We start from the raw sequence: 17059 nt of genomic DNA, 5'->3' as shown, positions 1-17059 counted from the left end.
CAACTCTTCTTCCAGAAATCCATTCAGGAATGCAGTTTTGACATCCATTTGCCAAATTTCATAATCATAAAATGCGGCAATTGCTAACATGATTCGGACAGACTTAAGCATCGCTACGGGTGAGAAGGTCTCATCGTAGTCAACACCTTGAACTTGTCGAAAACCTTTTGCGACAAGTCGAGCTTTGTAGATAGTAACATTACCGTCAGCGTCAGTCTTCTTCTTGAAGATCCATTTATTCTCAATTGCTTGCCGATCATCGGGCAAGTCAACCAAAGTCCATACTTTGTTCTCATACATGGATCCCATCTCAGATTTCATGGCTTCAAGCCACTTTGCGGAATCTGGGCTTACCATCGCTTCTTCATAGTTCGTAGGTTCATCATGATCTAGTAGCATGACTTCCAGAACTGGATTACCGTACCACTCTGGCGCGGATCTTACTCTAGTTGATCTACGAGGTTCAGTAGTATCTTGTTCTGAAGTTTCATGATCATTATCATTAACTTCCTCACTTATTGGTGTAGGTGTCGCAGAAACAGTTTTCTGTGATGTACTACTTTCCAATAAAGGAGCAGGTACAGTTACCTCGTCAAGTTCTACTTTCCTCCAACTCACTTCTTTCGAGAGAAATTCCTTCTCTAGAAAGTTTCCGAATTTAGCAACAAAAGTCTTGCCTTCGGATCTGTGATAGAAGGTGTATCCAATAGTTTCCTTTGGATATCCTATGAAGACACATTTCTCCGATTTGGGTTCGAGCATATCAGGTTGAACCTTTTTCACATAAGCATCGCAGCCCCAAACTTTCAGAAACGACAACTTTGGTTTCTTGCTAAACCACAGTTCATAAGGCGTCGTCTCAACGGATTTTGATGGTGCCCTATTTAACGTGAATGCGGCCGTCTCTAGAGCGTATCCCCAAAACGATAGCGGTAAATCAGTAAGAGACATCATAGGTCGCACCATATCTAGTAAAGTACGATTACGACGTTCGGACAAACCATTACGCTGTGGTGTTCCGGGTGGCGTGAGTTGTGAAACTATTCCACAATTTTTCAAATGTACACCAAACTCGTAACTCAAATATTCTCCTCCATGATCAGATCGTAGAAACTTTATTTTCTTGTTACGATGATTTTCAACTTCACTCTGAAATTCTTTGAACCTTTCAAATGTTTCAGACTTATGTTTCATTAAGTAGATATACCCATATCTGCTTAAATCATCTGCGAAGATGAGAAAATAACGATATCCGCCACGAGCCTCAACATTCATCGGACCACATACATCTGTATGTATGATTTCCAATAAATCTGTTGCTCTCTCCATAGTACCGGAGAACGGTGTTTTAGTCATCTTGCCCATGAGGCACGGTTCGCAAGTACCAAGTGATTCATAATCAAGTGGTTCCAGAAGTCCATCAGTATGGAGTTTCTTCATGCGCTTTACACCGATATGACCTAAACGGCAGTGCCACAAATAAGTTGCACTATCATTATCAACTCTGCATCTTTTGGCTTCTACATTATGAATATGTGTATCACTACTATCGAGATTCAATAAGAATAGACCACTCTTCAAGGGTGCATGACCATAAAAGATATTACTCATATAAATAGAACAACCATTATTCTCTGATTTAAATGAATAACCGTTTCGCATTAAACAAGATCCAGATATAATGTTCATGCTCAACGCTGGCACCAAATAACAATTATTTAGGTCTAATACTAATCCCGAAGGTAGATGTAGAGGTAGCGTGCCGACCGCGATCACATCGACTTTGGAACCGTTTCTCACGCGCATCGTCACCTCGTCCTTAGCCAATCTTCGCTTAATCCGTAGTCCCTGTTTCGAGTTGCAAATATTAGCAATACAACCATTATCAAATACCCAGGTGCTACTGCGAGCATTAGTAAGGTACACATCAATAACATGTATATCACATATACCTTTGTTCACCTTGCCATCCTTCTTATCCGCCAAATACTTGGGGCAGTTCCGCTTCCAGTGACCAGTATGCTTGCAGTAGAAGCACTCAGTTTCAGGCTTAGGTCCAGACTTGGGTTTCTTCTCTTGAGCAGCAACTTGCTTGCCGTTCTTTTTGAAGTTCCCCTTCTTCTTCCCTTTGCCCTTTTTCTTGAAACTAGTGGTTTTGTTAACCATCAACACTTGATGCTCCTTTTTGATTTCTACCTCCGTAGCTTTCAGCATCGCGAAGAGCTCGGGAATAGTCTTGTTCATCCCTTGCATATTATAGTTCATCACAAAGCTCTTGTAGCTTGGTGGCAGTGATTGGAGAATTCGGTCAATGACGCAATCATCTGGAAGATTAACTCCCAATTGAATCAAGTGATTATTATACCCAGACATTTTGAGTATATGCTCACTGACAGAACTGTTCTCCTCCATCTTGCAGCTATAGAACTTATTGGAGACTTCATATCTCTCAATCCGGGCATTTGCTTGAAATATTAACTTCAACTCCTGGAACATCTCATATGCTCCATGACGTTCAAAACATCGTTGAAGTCCTGATTCTAAGCCGTAAAGCATGGCACACTAAACTATCGAGTAGTCATCAGCTTTGCTCTGCCAGATGTTCATAACATCTGGTGTTGCTCCAGCAGCAGGCCTGGCACCCAGCGGTGCTTCCAGGACGTAATTCTTCTGTGCAGCAATGAGGATAATCCTCAAGTTACGGACCCAGTCCGTGTAATTGCTACCATCATCTTTCAACTTTGCTTTCTCAAGGAACGCATTAAAATTCAACAGAACAACAGCACAAGCCATCTATCTACAATTAAAACATAAACAAGCAAGATACTATCAGGTACTAAGTTCATGATAAATTTAAGTTCAATTAATCAAATTACTTAAGAACTCCCACTTAGATAGACATCCCTCTAATCCTCTAAGTGATCACGTGATCCAAATCAACTAAACCATGTCCGATCATCACGTGAGATGGAGTAGTTTCATTGGTGAACATCATTATGTTGATCATATCTACTATATTATTCACGCTCGACCTTTCGGTCTCCGTGTTCCGAGGCCATATCTGTATATGCTTGGCTCGTCAAGTATAACCTGAGTATTCCGCGTGTGCAACTGTTTTGCACCCGTTGTATTTGAACGTAGAGCCTATCACACCCGATCATCATGTGGTGTCTCAGCAAGAAGAACTTTCGCAACGGTGCATACTCAGGGAGAACACTTCTTGATAATTTAGTGAGAGATCATCTTATAATGCTACCGTCAATCAAAGCAAGATAAGATGCATAAAGGATAAACATCACATGCAATCAATATAAGTGATATGATATGCCCATCATCATCTTGTGCTTGTGATCTCCATCTCTGAAGCACCGTCGTGATCACCGTCGTCACCGGCGCGACACCTTGATCTCCATCGTAGCATCGTTGTCGTCTCGCCAATCTTATGCTTCCACGACTATCGCTACCGCTTAGTGATAAAGTAAAGCATTACATCGCGATTGCATTGCATACAATAAAGAGACAACCATATGGCTCCTGCCAGTTGCCGATAACTCGGTTACAAAACATGATCATCTCATACAATAAAATTTAGCATCATGTCTTGACCATATCACATCACAACATGCCCCGCAAAAACAAGTTAGACGTCCTCTACTTTGTTGTTGCAAGTTTTACGTGGCTGCTACGGGCTTAAGCAAGAACCAATCTCACCTACGCATCAAAACCACAACGATAGTTTGTCAATTTGACTCCATTTTAACCTTCGCAAGGACCGGGCATAGCCACACTCGGTTCAACTAAAGTTGGAGAAACAGTCACCCGCAAGTCACCTTTGTGCAAAGCACGTCGGGGAAACCGGTCTCGCGTAAGAGTACGCGTAATGTCGGTCCGGGCCGATTCATCCAACAATACCGCCGAACCAAAGTAGACATGCTGGTAGGCAGTATGACTTATATCGCCCACAACTCACTTGTGTTCTACTCGTGCATATAACATCAAACCATAAAACCTAGGCTCTGATACCACTGTTGGGGAACGCAGTAATTTCAAAAAAATTCCTACGCACACGCAAGATCATGGTGATGCATAGCAACAAGAGGGGAGAGTGTTATCTATGTACCCTCGTAGATCGCAATGGAAGTGTTGACACAACGTAGAGGAAGTAGTTGTACGTCTTCCCGATCCGACCGATCCAAGCACCGTTACTCCGGCACCTTCGAGTTCTTAGCACACGTACAGCTCGATGACGCTCCCCGGGCTCCGATCCAGCAAAGCTTCGGGGATGAGTTCCGTCAGCACAACAACGTGGTGATGATGATGATGTACTACCGACGCAGGGCTTCGCCTAAGCACTACAACGATATGATCGAGGTGGAATATGGTGGCAGGGGGCACCGTACACGGCTAAGAACGATCACGTGGATCAACTTGTGTGTCTAGGGGTGCCCCCTGCCCCCGTATATAAAGGAGCAAGGGGAGGAGGCCGGCCGGCCAGGTGTGGCGCGCCAAGGAGGAGTCCTCCTCCTAGTAGTAGGACTCCTACTAGGAGGGGGAAAGAGGTGGAGAGGGAGAAGGAAAGGGGGGGTGCCGCCCCCCTCCCCTAGTCCAATTCGGACCAGGGAGGAGGTGGCGCGCGGCCCACCTCTGGCAGCCCCTCTCTCTCTCCACTACGGCCCATATGGCCCATTACTTCTCCCGGGGGGGTTCCGGTAACCCTCCGGCTCTCCGGTTTTCTCCGAAATCACCCGGAACAATTCCGGTGTCCGAATATAGTCGTCCAATATATCAATCTTTATGTCTCAACCATTTCGAGACTCCTCGTCATGTCCGTGATCACATCCGGGACTCCGAACTAACTTCGGTACATCAAAATGCATAAACTCATAATAACTGTCATCGTAACGTTAAGCGTGCGGACCCTACGGTTCGAGAACAATGTAGACATGACTGAGACACATCTCCGGTCAATAACCAATAGCGGGACCTGGATGCCCATATTGGCTCCTACATATTCTACGAAGATCTTTATCGGTCAGACCGCATAACAACATACGTTGTTCCCTTTGTCATCGGTATGTTACTTGCCCGAGATTCGATCGTCGGTATCCAATACCTAGTTCAATCTCGTTACCGGCAAGTCTCTTTACTCATTCCGTAATACATCATCTCGCAACTAACTCATTAGTTGCAATGCTTGCAAGGCTTATGTGATGTGCATTACCGAGAGGGCCCAGAGATACCTCTCCGACAATCGGAGTGACAAATCCTATTCTCGAAATACGCCAACCCAACATCTACAATTGGAGACACCTGTAGAGCTCCTTTATAATCACCCAGTTACGTTGTGACGTTTGGTAGCACACAAAGTGTTCCTCCGGTAAACGGGGGTTGCATAATCTCATAGTCATAGGAACATGTATAAGTCATGAAGAAAGCAATAGCAACATACTAAACGATCGGGTGCTAAGCTAATGGAATGGGTCATGTCAATCAGATCATTCAACTAATGATGTGACCTCGTTAATCAAATAACAACACTTTGTTCATGGTTAGGAAACATAACCATCTTTGATTAACGAGCTAGTCAATTAGAGTCATACTAGTGACTCTTAGTTTGTCTATGTATTCACACATGTATTATGTTTCCGGTTAATACAATTCTAGCATGAATAATAAACATTTATCATGATATAAGGAAATAAATAATAACTTTATTATTGCCTCTAGGGCATATTTCCTACAGATAGAGCCTATGGCTGAAGCATAGGGAACATCTTTCATTTTCTCTCTATCTTCTGCAGTGGTTGGGCATTGAGTCTGACTCAACTTCACACCTTGTAACACAGGCAAGAACCCTTTCTTTGCTTGATCAATTTTGAACTTCTTCAAAATCTTGTCAAGGTATGTGCTTTGTGAAAGTCTAATTAAGCGTCTTGATCTATCTCTATAGATTTTTATGCCTAATATGTAAGCAGCTTCACCGAGGTCTTTCACTGAAAAACTCTTATTCAAGTATCCCTTTATGCTATCCAGAAATTCTATATCATTTCCAATCAGTAATATGTCATCCACATATAATATCAGAAATGCTACAGAGCTCCCACTCACTTTCTTGTAAATACAGGCTTCTCCGAAAGTCTGTATAAACCCAAATGCTTTGATCACACTATCAAAGCGTTTATTCCAACTCCGAGAGGCTTGCACCAGTCCATAAATGGATCGCTGGAGCTTGCACACTTTGTTAGCTCCCTTTGGATCGACAAAACCTTCCGGTTGCATCATATACAACTCTTCTTCCAGAAATCCATTTAGGAATGCAGTTTTGACATCCATCTGCCAAATTTCATAATCATAAAATGCGGCGATTGCTAACATGATTCAGACAGACTTAAGCATCGCTACGGGGGATAAGGTCTCATCGTAGTCAACCCCTTGAACTTGTCAAAAACCTTTTGCGACAAGTCGAGCTTTGTAGACAGTAATATTACCGTCAGCGTCAGTCTTCTTCTTGAAGATCCACTTATTCTCAATTGCTTGATGATCATCGGGCAAGTCAACCAAAGTCCATACTTTGTTCTCATACATGGATCCCATCTCAGATTTCATGGCTTCAAGCCATTTTGCGGAATCTGGGCTCACCATCGCCTCTTCATAGTTCGTAGGTTCATCATGATCTAGCAGCATGATTTCCAGAACGGGATTTCGGTACCACTCTGGCGCGGTTCTCACTCTGGTGGATCTACAAGGTTCAGTAGTATCTTGTTTTGAAGTTTCATGATCATTATCATTAGCTTCCTCACTAATTGGTGTAGGTGTCGCAGAAACAGTTTTCTGTGATGTACTACTTTCCAATAAGGGAGCAGGTACAGTTACCTCATCAAGTTCTAGTTTCCTCCCACTCACATCTTTCAAGAGAAACTCCTTCTCCAGAAAGTTTCCGAATTTAGCAACAAAAGTCTTGCCTTCGGATCTGTGATAGAAGGTGTATCCAATAGTTTCCTTTGGATATCCTATGAAGACACATTTCTCTTATTTGGGTTCGAGCTTATCAGGTTGAAGCTTTTTCACATAAGCATCGCAGCCCCAAACTTTCAGAAACGACAACTTTGGTTTCTTGCCAAACCATAGTTCATAAGGCGTCGTCTCAATGGATTTTGATGGTGCCCTATTCAACGTGAATGCGGTCGTCTCTAAAGCATAACCCCAAAACTATAGCGGTAAATCAGTAAGAGACATCATAGATCGCACCATATCTAGTAAAGTACGATTACGACGTTCGGACACACCATTACGCTGTGGTGTTCCAGGTGGCGTGAGTTGCGAAACTATTCCGCATTGCTTCAAATGAACACCAAACTCGTAACTCAAATATTCTCCTCCACGATCAGATCGTAGAAACTTTATTTTCTTATTATGATGATTTTCAACTTCACTCTGAAATTCTTTGAACTTTTCAAATGTTTCAGACTTATGTTTCATTAAGTAGATATATCCATTTCTGCTTAAGTCATCTGTGAAGGTGAGAAAATAACGATATCCGCCACGAGCCTCAACATTCATCGGACCACATACATCTATATGTATGATTTCCAACAAATCTGTTGCTCTCTCCATAGTACCGGAGAATGGTGTTTTAGTCATCTTGCCCATGAGGCACGGTTCGCAAGTACCAAGTGATTCATAATCAAGTGGTTCCAAAAGTCCATCAGTATGGAGTTTCTTCATGCGTTTTACACCGATATGACCTAAACGGCAGTGCCACAAATAAGTTGCACCATCATTATCAACTCTGCATCTTTTGTCTTCTACATTATGAATATGTGTATCACTACTATCGAGATTCAATAAGAATAGACCACTCTTCAAGGGTGCATGACCATAAAAGATATTACTCATATAAATAGAACAACCATTATTCTCTGATTTAAATGAATAACCGTTTCGCATTAAACAAGATCCAGATATAATGTTCATGCTCAACGCTGGCACCAAATAACAATTATTTAGGTCTAATACTAATCCCGAAGGTAGATGTAGAGGTAGCGTGCCGACCGCGATCACATCGACTTTGGAACCGTTTCCCACGCGCATCGTCACCTCGTCCTTAGCCAATCTTCGCTTAATCCGTAGTCCCTGTTTCGAGTTGCAAATATTAGCAATAGAACCAGTATCGAATACCCAGGTGCTACTGCGAGCATTAGTAAGGTACACATCAATAACATGTATATCACATATACCTTTGTTCACCTTGCCATCCTTCTTATCTGCCAAATACTTGGGCAGTTCCGCTTCTAGTGACCAGTTTGCTTGCAGTAGAAGCACTCAGTTTCAGGCTTAGGTCCAGACTTGGGTCTCTTCTCTTGAGCAGCAACTTGCTTGCCGTTCTTTTTGAAGTTCCCCTTCTTCTTCCCTTTGCCCTTTTTCTTGAAACTAGTGGTTTTGTTAACCATCAACACTTGATGCTCCTTTTTGATTTCTACCTCCGCAGCTTTCAGCATCGCGAAGAGCTCGGGAATAGTCTTGTTCATCCCTTGCATATTATAGTTCATCACAAAGCTCTTGTAGCTTGGTGGCAGTGATTGAAGAATTCTGTCAATGACGCAATCATCTGGAAGATTAACTCCCAATTGAATCAAGTGATTATTATACCCAGACATTTTGAGTATATGCTCACTGACAGAACTGTTCTCCTCCATCTTGCAGCTATAGAACTTATTGGAGACTTCATATCTCTAAATCCGGGCATTTGCTTGAAATATTAACTTCAACTCCTGGAACATCTCATATGCTCCATGACGTTCAAAACGTCGTTGAAGTCCCGATTCTAAGCCGTAAAGCATGGCACACTGAACTATCGAGTAGTCATCAGCTTTGCTCTGCCAGACGTTCATAACATCTGGTGTTGCTCCAGCAGCAGGCCTGGCACCCAGCGGTGCTTCCAGGACGTAATTCTTCTATGCAACAATGAGGATAATCCTCAAGTTACGGACCCAGTCCGTGTAATTGCTACCATCATCTTTCAACTTTGCTTTCTCAAGGAACGCATTAAAATTCAACGGAACAATAGCACGGGCCATCTATCTACAATCAAACATACATAAGCAAGATACTATCAGGTACTAAGTTCATGATAAATTTAAGTTCAATTAATCAAATTACTTTAAAGAACTCCCACTTAGATAGACATCCCTCTAATCCTCTAAGTGATCACGTGATCCAAATCAACTAAACCATGTCCGATCATCACGTGAGATTGAGTAGTTTCATTGGTGAACATCGCTATGTTGATCATATCTACTATATGATTCACGCTCGACCTTTCGGTCTCCGTGTTCCGAGGCCATATCTGCATATGCTTGGCTCGTCAAGTATAACCTGAGTATTCCGTGTGTGCAACTGTTTTACACCCGTTGTATTTGAACGTAGAGCCTATCACACCCGATCATCACGTGGTGTCTCAGCACGAAGAACTTTCGCAACCGTGCATACTCAGGGAGAACACTTCTTGATAATTTAGTGAGAGATCATCTTATAATGCTACCGTCAATCAAAGCAAGATAAGATGCATAAAAGATAAACATCACATGCAATCAATATAAGTGATATGATATGGCCATCATCATCTTGTGCCTGTGATCTCCATCTCCGAAGCACCGTCATGATCACCATCATCACCGGCGCGACACCTTGATCTCCATCGTAGCATCGTTGTCGTCTCGCCAATCTTATGCTTCCACGACTATCGCTACCGCTTAGTGATAAAGTAAAGCATTACAGCGCGATTGCATTGCATACAATAAAGCGACAACCATATGGCTCCTGCTAGTTGCCGATAACTCGGTTACAAAACATGATCATCTCATACAATAAAATTTAGCATCATGTCTTGACCATATCACATCACAACATGCCCTGCAAAAACAAGTTAGACGTCCTCTACTTTGTTTGTTGCAAGTTTTACGTGGCTGCTACGGGCTTAAGCAAGAACCAATCTTACCTACGCATCAAAACCACAACGATAGTTTGTCAAGTTGGTGTTGTTTTAACCTTCGCAAGGACCGGGCGTAGCCACACTCAGTTCAACTAAAGTTGGAGAAACTATCACCCGCAAGCCACCTATGTGCAAAGCACGTCGGGAGAACCGGTCTCGCGTAAGCGTACGCGTAATGTCGATCCGGGCCGCTTCGTCCAACAATACCACCGAACCAAAGTATGACATGCTGGTAAGCAGTATGACTTATATCGCCCACAACTCACTTGTGTTCTACTCGTGCATATAACATCAACACATAAAACCTAGGCTCGGATGCCACTGTTGGGGAACGTAGTAATTTCAAAAGAATACCTACGCACACGCAAGATCATGGTGATGCATGGCAACGAGAGGGAAGAGTGTTGTCTACGTACCCTCGTAGACCGAAGCGGAAGCGTTGACGCAACGTAGAGGAAGTAGTCGTACGTCTTCCCGGTCCAACCGATCCAAGCACCGTTACTCCGGCACCTCCGAGTTCTTGACACACGTACAGCTCGGTGACGCACCCCGGGCTCCGATCCAGCAAAGCTTCGGGGAGGAGTTTCGTCAGCACGACGGCGTGGTGACGATCTTGATGTTCAACTGTCGCAGGGCTTCGCCTAAGCACCACTACAATATGATCGAGGTGTAATATCATGGAGGGGGGCACCTCACACGGCTAAGGAACGATCACGAAGATCGACTTGTGTGTTCTAGGGTGCCCCCCTGCCTCCGTATATAAAGGAGCAAGGGGGAGGCCGGCCGGCCCTTGGTGCACCAAGGAGAGGGGGGGAGTCCTTCTCCTAGTGGGAGTAGGACTCCCCTTTCCTAGTCCAACTAGGAATAGGGAGGGGGAAGGAAAGAGAGGGAGAGGGAGAGGGAAAGGGGGGCCGCCCCCCCCCCCTCTCCTAGTCCTATTCGGACTCCCCATGAGGGGGGGCGCGCCACCTCCTGGGCTGCTGCCCTCTCTCTCCCCTCAGGCCCAATAAGGCCCATTACTTCCCCGGGGGGTTCCGGTAACCCCTCCGGCACTCCGGTTTTATCCGAAATCACCCGAAACAATTCCGGTGTCCGAATATAGTCGTCCAATATATCGATCTTTATGTCTCGACCATTTTGAGACTCCTTGTCATGTCCGTGATCATATCCGGGACTCCGAACATCCTTCGGTACATCAAAATACACAAACTCATAATGAAACTGTCATCGTAACTTTAAGCGTGCGGACCCTACGGTTCGAGAACAATGTAGATATGACCGAGATACATCTCCGGTCAATAACCAATAGCGGGACCTGGATGCCCGTATTGGCTCCTACATATTCTACGAAGATCTTTATCGGTCAGACCGCATAACAACATACGTTGTTCCCTTTGTCATCGGTATGTTACTTGCCCGAGATTCGATCGTCGGTATCCAATACCTAGTTCAATCTCGTTATCGGCAAGTCTCTTTACTCGTTCCGTAATACATCATCTCACAACTAACACATTAGTTGTAAAATGCTTGCAAGGCTTATGTGATGTGCATTATCGAGAGGGCCCAGAGATACCTCTCCGACATTCGGAGTGACAAATCCTAATCTCGAAATACGCCAACCCAACAAGTACCTTTGGAGACACCTGTAGAGCACCTTTATGATCACCCAGTTACGTTGTGACGTTTGGTAGCACACAAAGTGTTCCTCCGGTAGACGGGAGTTGCATAATCTCATAGTCACAGGAACATGTATAAGTCATGAAGAAAGCAATAGCAATATACTAAACGATCGGGTGCTAAGCTAATGGAATGGGTCATGTCAATCAGATCATTCAACTAATGATGTGACCTCGTTAATCAAATAACAACTCTTTGTTCATGGTTAGGAAACATAACCATCTTTGATTAACGAGCTAGTCAAGTAGAGGCATACTAGTGACACTTTGTTTGTCTATGTATTCACACATGTATTATGTTTCCAGTTAATACAATTCTAGCATGAATAATAAACATTTATCATGATAGAAGGAAATAAATAATAACTTTATTATTGCCTCGAGGGCATATTTCCTTCACCGCGGACATAGTCCTCTGCGCTGTCGCAGTAGGTGTCCTCCGTCGCCAAGTTAGGGCACGGAAGATTGAACTGCTCGGCCTCCTCTTCCACTCCGTCTAGCAGTTCCTAGTATGGTAAATAAAACTTCCTTTTTACGTCCCCTTTGATTCTATGGCTTTGTCACTTTCTACCACAAGTAGTTTCTATTCACACAAGTTGGATCTCTTTCATACTGCATCTCATAACATGCCTAGTATATTCACTTATGCTTCACAAAGTAGTTAGATTCCTCACTTGTACTGATCTCTGGATTCGTACAAATCTGGAACCAACTCCTTATCTATGAGTGAATGTCTTCGCACGATGAGGTCAATGTCTTCTAAACTGATTTATCTTCAAAATCTTTTGAGAATGCATATGACCTCTTCCCCTTCCCTCGCACCTTAATGCTGTCACAGGTACATGTCTGTGGGAGAATCCCTTGGTTCTCATAGTCTGCATTCATTTGCAGAATTCTTACAACATCATATAAATTCTCCCGAAGCCAGTTCCTGTTTGTCCAGCAAGCGAAAACCTTTGAAGCCTTTGAACATTTTGAAGCCTTTCAGTTTGAAGTTCATGGCTGCAGAGAAGTCAGTAAGGAAGGGTGGCAGACAGCGTCGTGGGGGAACATCAAGAGATTTGCCTGATTACCTCTCAGAGCTTTACAAGATAGATCCTGAAGAGGATTACAATCAGCGCAAGACCCGAATCCAATGGATTCGAAGATATTGGGCAGAACAATGGTTCAAATACCGGTTTGTGACCCAGGAATATGCTGAGTAAAGTGCCATCAAGAGACTGTGGGGTGACATCCTATACAAGAATCTTCAACCCAGGTCTAGAGAAGAAGCCATTGAACAAGGCTTCTATCCCTGCATGGTCCGTGGGCCACAGCCTGCAGATGCACACCCGTCGTCACTACTATGGTGTCGTGATGACAATCTGTTTAAGCGCAACTTCCAGTTTGCCCAGAACTCAGCGAAGCAAAACAAGAAGACTTTGGGACTAGACTTCAACCCTGGTCCTTCTGCTCCAAGGGCTGACGGCACACATGATGCAGAACCCAATGTCGTCGGTCCTTTCTACAACCTTGCAGGTCTCATCACCCATATCTTGGTTCAAGGGACAGCCGTGAATGAGCCTGTAGCTGACGCTGAATCAGATGAAGCGCCTGTATCGCCGAAGCCAAAGAAGCAGAAGAAGCCTAAAGCTTCAAAGCCTGCCCCTTCACCAAAAATCTCAAGGGCGAATCCACTGGCAACTGCACCTCCTGAAGACAGTGTGCAGTCTGAAGATTTGTCACGCATCTCCAAGCCCCAGAAGGTCAAGATGCCTCTGCCACACACCGGCCAAGAGCTAACTGTTGCTGCCATTCTGTGCAATGATGCCATTGATCTGTCAAGTGATGAAGATCTAGCAGATGACGCTCTTGAGCAACTCATCAAGAGCAAAGAAGAAGCAGAAAACTTCAATGATCTGCCTCTCTTTGATGTAACAATCATTCACAACTTCATTGATGAATGGTTTGACACGCCAAACATCAGCTTCAACGATCTCCAACTACCCATTGGCCTCAGTGTCGCCTTCCATGGCGCCATTGCTTCAGAGTTAGCCATCGCCCAGCGCGTTGTTGAACTGAAGCAGAAGATTGACTATGAGAAATCTCAGTTCAAGAAGCATATGACCAAGCTCAGCGTGCAAGATGTGAAGAACTTCAAGATTATGCTGCACGAGCTCAAGGAAGCCTTTCTCAAGAAACATGCAGAAGCTCAGGGTTCTCGTGAGCGCATGAGGGTCCTGGCTGATAGGTGTGTGCAAGCCTACAATGAGGCTGAGAAGCGCAAGGCCCTTGGGCGTCCTGGCATCGACCCCAGGATGGCTGCCAAGAAAAAGAAAAAGCCCGCTATGGCTGAACCCGATGCACCAAGGCAGGAAGCAGATCCCATTGTCTTCCCAACTAGCATGACTGGCCCGAAGCCAAAGGCCAGGTCAACCGCTTCAGAACTGAAGAAGACCAGGACTGCTGAGGCTGAAGCAAGGAAGAGAAAACATCCTGAAGCCTCTGCTACTGCCCCCTCCAAGAAGAAAAGAAAGACCAAGAAGGAACGGGCTGCTCCCACAGAGCCCTTGATTGTTGAACCCATTTCCATGGTTCACCCCGACGCTGATCCACAAGACCGTCAACTGACTATCCATGAGCCTGCTTTCAAAGAGGCTCATGAAGCTGAAGACTTTCTAGCAGCTGATTCCATCGCTGCTAAAGACATTGGTCACCATGACCATGTTGAAGATGATGCAGCCCTTCCTCAGTTAGAGCACCAACAAGTATCATCGCCTGTGCTCACACACAGTGAACTCATCAGCATTGGTCGTCCACTGACGCCAATTGCACAGGATGCTTCATGGGCTGATCGCCCACAAGAGGAAGAAGACTCTGAGGCACAGCCAACACCAACTCCACAGGCGTCGCCCATGTTACGCAGGCTTCGCAAAGGTCCAAGGCCTCAAGCCTCTACGTCTGAAGCTAAAACTGCTGAAGACATTCCGGCTGCATCAGCCAAAGAAGAAGAAGTACCACAAGCTGCTACTCCCCTGACCCAACAAGAAGCAGTTCTCGAGGAGAACGTGATCGTGACCGATCCTCCAGCTCGTCAAGTGGAGGTTGAAAATCTTGAGGCTGCCACCACCAACACCACTGAAGCCACTGACACTGTCATGGCTGAAGCTAATGTGGAGCCCTCACCAACAAAAGCACCAGAAGACAGCGAAGCCACTGATCCCGCCGCTTCTGTTCCTGAGTCTGCTGCCGGTCCCCAGTTTGACTACCATGTTGGGCACAGACCTCAGGTACAGAAGCCAATCCCAAGATTGCCAAGGTTCCCAGGTCCTGCATCAGCACCTAGCTCCTTCAATATCAATGGCTTCAGAGCAGACAACACATTCTTCAACAGCTCCAGGAACCCCTACTCCAGGGAAAGAATATCATCTGATCGGTTCTGGAGTTATCCGCAGTGAAGCTATTACTCATGCGTTCTGTACAACCAAGGTCGCATCTTCCCTCACAAGCGCCTTGCAACTGAAGCAATAGCTGGTCTGCCCTGTCTGGAAGAAGCTCTGGATTGCTTCAAAGAAGTTGGACTGCTGCCATTCGTCACTGACCAAGAGCATTGGAATGAAGATTTGCTGCTCCAATTCTATGCCACACTTCACATCCGCGGGTATAGTAGAGATCCGAAGACTTGGGTCCTGGAGTGGATGACAGGAAACGTTCATCATGAAGCCAAAGCCTTTGACATCATTGAGCCCACTGGTTTGCCCACTCCTGGCGATCTCTACGAGCATGGCTGTCAGCTTCATAGTGAAGCTATTGAGAGCATCTTTTAGAAAACTGAACCTAATATGAGTCAGATGCTCAGTATGATGAAGCCATTGCCCCAAGATGCTGGTTATCCCACGGAGTTCTTCGTTGAAGACCTTGAGTATCTGCCAAGAACCATTTATCACATCCTAAGGTGAACTCTCTGGCCAATCAAAGGACATTCTCCCCATGCCAAGCTGGAAGGTGCAATGAAGACTTTGGTCTTCTACATTCTTCATGGAAAATGCTTCAATACACAGGATTTCTTCATTCGTCAACTTGCTGCATCTGGCTCTGATCTGTTTGGTTTGAAGTTCTACGCCCCCTGGGTGATGCGGCTGATCAAACTTCACTCTGCTATCTCATATCAGCCCTCGGCCCGCAACCATCGAATCTTTTTGCCTGATGTGGATATGTCTATTGAATCCATCTATCCCGAGCCTGCCAAGGAACCTCTCAGTCTTCAGAATGCAAAGCATCAGAGTTTCACTCAGAACGCTGAAGGCATGGAAGCCGTAACTCGTGTGTATCCTCTGGCTGGCACTACACGTGCACCGCATCCTGCTCTCACTGAAGCCACTGACAGTACAACTGCTCCATGACCCAAGAAGCGCACTCGTGTTCTCAACGACCGAGAGCTTCTTGTGGCTCTTCATCAGAAACAGGATAGGCATCATGATTGGCTAAAGCGTCAGATGCAAAGTCTCTTGGTGGATGTTAATCGCATTCGCAATCTTGCCACCAAGAACGCTTTTGTTGCCCATGAAACCTCTCGCCGCACATGGAAAGGGCTAACGCTAATGTGTTCTGAAGATGATCTTCAAGAGGATGGCTTCACTGAGCGATTCAAGTTTGATTCCACACCCCCTCGAAGGGCAGTGCTGCGACGAACTCCATCCCTTGAAGACTCTGAGTTCTCCTCCTCTGCTGCAACTGTGCATGCCAGAGTGATCGAGGATGAAGACGATGCTACTTCACTGCCACCTCCTTCAGCATGCTTCGACTCTGCTCCAAGCTCTTCAGCACCGCCGAACACCACCAATGACCCTGCTGCTTCACCTACTCCTCCTGGGAACGAGTAGATGCTCTATGTCTTCAAACCTTTTTGGTCCTTACTAACAAAAGGGGGAGAAGCATATGAGGTTGATAGTCTTCAAGCGGGTCCATATGGGCGGGTGCTTTATATTTTGCTTCGTGCTTACAACTCTCGTTTTGCTACATTTGGTTCTTTGAGTTGTAACACTTAAACTTGATGGTCGTCTGCTACTTATTTGGCACCTTGTTTTGCGATGATAAATTCCGCATGAGTGACAATAAATTCCGCACTTAGATCATTCTGCAGACGTCCATTTTCCATTATGCATGTCATTATCTTCATATACTTTCACATGCATAGTGGATTGTCATCATAAGTTGAAGTGGATCTCCACAAGTACAACCTGCCATGTGCATTTGCATTCCAAAAGCAAATTCCTTATATGCACATCTTCAGGGGGAGCCCTTGCAACTTATGAAGACAATTCCATATCCTTTACAATTTCACAGATTCTATTCCCCATTGAAAACTTAGTTTGTCATCAATCACCAAAAAGGGGGAGATTGTAAGTGCATC

Source organism: Triticum aestivum, chromosome 7A (genome assembly GCF_018294505.1).
Source record: "Triticum aestivum cultivar Chinese Spring chromosome 7A, IWGSC CS RefSeq v2.1, whole genome shotgun sequence".
NCBI classification, from domain to species: domain Eukaryota; kingdom Viridiplantae; phylum Streptophyta; class Magnoliopsida; order Poales; family Poaceae; genus Triticum; species Triticum aestivum.
This window is presented reverse-complemented; position numbering follows the sequence as displayed.